Source organism: Nannospalax galili, unplaced genomic scaffold (genome assembly GCF_000622305.1).
Source record: "Nannospalax galili isolate Female #2095 unplaced genomic scaffold, S.galili_v1.0 scaffold1062, whole genome shotgun sequence".
Classification (NCBI taxonomy): domain Eukaryota; kingdom Metazoa; phylum Chordata; class Mammalia; order Rodentia; family Spalacidae; genus Nannospalax; species Nannospalax galili.
The window spans coordinates 354,943-358,790 of record NW_008348528.1 but is presented as its reverse complement, the minus strand read 5'-3'; positions in this window follow the sequence as shown (position 1 = coordinate 358,790).

The following is a 3,848-nucleotide window of genomic DNA, read 5'->3' as shown; positions in this document are numbered from 1 at the left end:
GTAATAGTTGAACCTCTTCTTTTCCAATTAGTACTCCTTTAATTTCCTTCTCCTATCTTATTGCTCTAGTAAGAGTTTCAAGCACTATGTTGAAAAGGAGTGGAGACAGTGGACATCCTTGTCTGGTTTCTGAACCATTTTCTAAAGTAACTCTATATCATTTACTTGGATAACTTTGAAAATGGTTCATTTTTTTCCCTACAGGCTAATGATTGCTGCTCTAACCTGTGCTCTCACAGTTTCTGTTCCTGTAGAAGCTCTACTTCTCTATAGAGTCTTTCCTGATTTCAAGAAGAATTTCCTATGTCCCATCGTCCTCTCCTGGCTTTCAGTGGAGGTGGGCTTCTTGCCACAGTTTGCATTCCCCTCAAGTCACAAACCTGTTTTCACACAAACCAATGGGAAGATGAGCACCGGGTGATCATGAACTAACCTCATTTGTACTCATACTCTGGGGCTGAGTCTGCATTTATAATTTTCTAACTTGTAAATGTGCTGCCAGAAATAAAATCAAAATTTGTCTCAGGGCACCCAGACTCTGTTTTCAGGATCTAGAATTTAAATGCAGGGAAATGAATTACCAGGAGGCACACTTTCCTGTCTCCGCACTCTCGGTGCCCTGGCTTTCTCGGGTGCCTGCCTTCATTTCTTCTTGCTCCATCTGTTGCCCTTCTGTGCTTTGTCCCCATTTTCTTACATAGTTTGTTTTTGTAACTTTAATGATTTATTACAAGAAATGACTACTTCCTATCTGAGTCATGGCCAACATCACACAATAGTCAGAACAAGGGTGAACTTGGTTAACTGGAGAAAGGGTCCCCAAGCCTCTGTTATAAAGCTATGTTCTCTGGTGGCCAGAAATGCAAGTTTGAACTAGAGATGAAAGTGGTGAAGTCTATTTTGGTCATGTCCAGTGAGACATCTACCTGTGGATAGCCATGCCGGATACATAGGTCTGTGGTTTGATATGTGGGCTGTAGGCCTTGAGTAGTATCATCACCTACATACTTATGCCCATGATCGTCCAGCTAGAAAGTGGCAGAGTTCAAATAGACATCCAATGTGGTTTGCTGCGCTGGCTGTTGGTATGGTTATTAGGCCTTGAAGTTGGGGTTAGACCACCGACTGATGTTCTCCCTTAGCAGCTTGAGTAGTGCTCTCCAAAGCTATGAGAGCTAGCCTTCGGGGTACAAGCAACACGTAGTAGTACGCTATCTGTTCCAAGGCTGAGATTCCAAGGGCAGCGCTAATCCCATAGGCTCTGGTCTTGGCCGTGTCTTCATTTCCAGCACTTCCGTGCTTTTTCTGATACCTTTATGGGAATTGAAGCCTTCCTGTCCTTTCCTGAGCTATATAATTGGTGTTTGCAGCAATTGGCTTCAGTGCTTGCAGCTTTAATCTGACAGTTCTCTGCAACTAATAAGATGAAGCTGTTTAGTGTGAACAGGTTATCTTTATGAATGAATATGTTGTTTTTGTCAGTCTAGGAGTCAGATGAACTGACCAACAAATTACAGCACATCTCGTGACAGATTTTCCTTTGCTAATAGAGATGATGCATAAGAAAAGCAACCTGTGATGGGCATCTGGTATCTTTGATTACTACACGGGTTAAGCAGTTTGGTGCAGGGGTTTAACACTGAAGTTCTGAATCTCAGAGCAAACATAAATAGTAGCTTTCAGGCAAATGTCCGATCATCTGAGTTTTGCTTGGTGGGAGCTAAGTGGGTCCTTGAGAACTATTTTCTTCATGAGTCACTCATCATGAGATGAGGAAGTTAGTTCCAGAAATGTGATCTGTCTGAAGCATGGAAGCACTAGATGTCAGTGGATCCTGGGTCTGCACTACCCAGTAATCCAGAATGTTGACTGGCAAATGTAGGCAGGAAAACAGAGTAATTATAAATTATTTTTAGAATGTTAATACACCACACTTCCTCCACTGATTAACAGCTCCTGAACATATTCCTGGTATCAACTACAAACAACATTTATTGTTGATAAAAGCAACCACTTTATGGAATAATGAGCTCACTTTCTTAGGTGAAATAATCAGAATGAGAAAAGCTAGCTCAGATTATTTCAGTTATACAATTGAGGAAATTCTAAAGGGATGACGCCTCAGAGCTCTTATATCAGTGCCTGGCAAGTTTAGGGCTCCAGGGATAATTTTCAGAAAATGGGATGGCCAGAAAATATTACTGAGTGCTGGGTTTATGGGGGATATGTAAATCTAAAAGGGAAAGAAAAGCCACATTTTAAGAAAATTTCAAGAAATGATTAAAACTTATAGCACAGTAGGTGAGAAGGGTAGGTGGAATTTTGATACCTGGACAGGACTCCTATATTAAGCTTCACCCACCCAGGGCTCAGAGACCATTGCGGAAGAGGGAACAAAAATATTGTAAGAGTCTGGGGAGAGGTGCATGGCCATATGAAAACAGAGTCCTACAAACTCCTGGGAACCTGCTCATAGGATTCTATGGCAATGGTGTCAGCATACTCAAGTCCCATGCAAAGTCAGACAGACAAAAACCCAGCATAGAAATGGAAAAATGAACCGCAGACCCCAATCTTAGCTGAAGGAATATTTGGAACTGATTACTGCTGGGTGAGGAAGAGATGGTTTTCCTAAAGCGAGGGACTCTAGATAAGCTAACTAGACCTCAGTGGATGGTGTTGCACTGGGAAATGTCTGGGGTCACTGACTTGACACAATGGGCCTTAACACAGATGACAGAGTATATGGGTTCCAGTCGGGGGAGGGCTACAGGATGGTACCGGTGGGGCCAAGGGTATAAAGATAATTATGCTTGTTTGAGATATTCTGTATGAAATACACAAAAATTCAATAAAAACAAATGAAAAAAAAGAAAAAAATTCCCCATCTTTATCCTGAAAGCTAGATATACTGATTAGAAAGGACAATCTCTTTGCCTATCATTATTAAAACAGAACAAGTCTTTTTCAATTGCCTAAGCAGATATTTACATTTATTCATTTATTTAGGCATAATTATCTAGCAACATTTGTGTGCTAGACTGTTATGAAACTTGCAAATACAAACTCTTACCAGTTATTTGCCTTGTGAAAGCCTAAAAATTTTGTACTCTTCTCCTCTCTAATAATGAGGCAGTAAAATGAAACCTGGCATCCTACCATCCTAGGCTTGGAGCTCACCTTAGTGGGCATATTTGGTCTCTATTGCTCACGTAAGAATTTTCTGCCTAATACATTGGACAGGTGGCCACCTATTCCTCTTGGAATAATTTGGCTGATCAGTTCCACTTCAAAAAGTAACCACATCTGTTACTGTACAATTTTAATTTCTATGTGTTTGTCTTATATTGATTCAATTTTATTTCCCAATCAATTTATTTTACTGGTTTCCATCAGCTGTAATCTTAGTTTATTGTTTTTTTTAAATTATTTATTTAATAATCACATACTTAGAAGAAGCATTTCATTACATCAGCATTGACATATTCAATAACAATTTTCTGAGCTAGGATGCATCTCTTACAAAATTGATTATACATTTTTAGGTTTACTGTTGAATTATTACAGTTATAAATATTTGAGTTCAATGGTAATGTTTTTCACATCTACTAATTATTAAGAAGCAAAGTTTTATGCTTTGAAGAACTATTATTACTTTTTTCATTTTCTAATTATTAATAATAACTACATGATTAGAAGCTTTTCACTACAGCTTAAACATATTCAGTAACAAACTCCAGAGCAAGAGTATATCTCTTTCATAAGTGGGTGCAAGTTTCTGGGTTCACAGTTGAATTAATACAGTTATACAATATTGAACTCAGTATAAGCCCTGTAAGACATAAAAT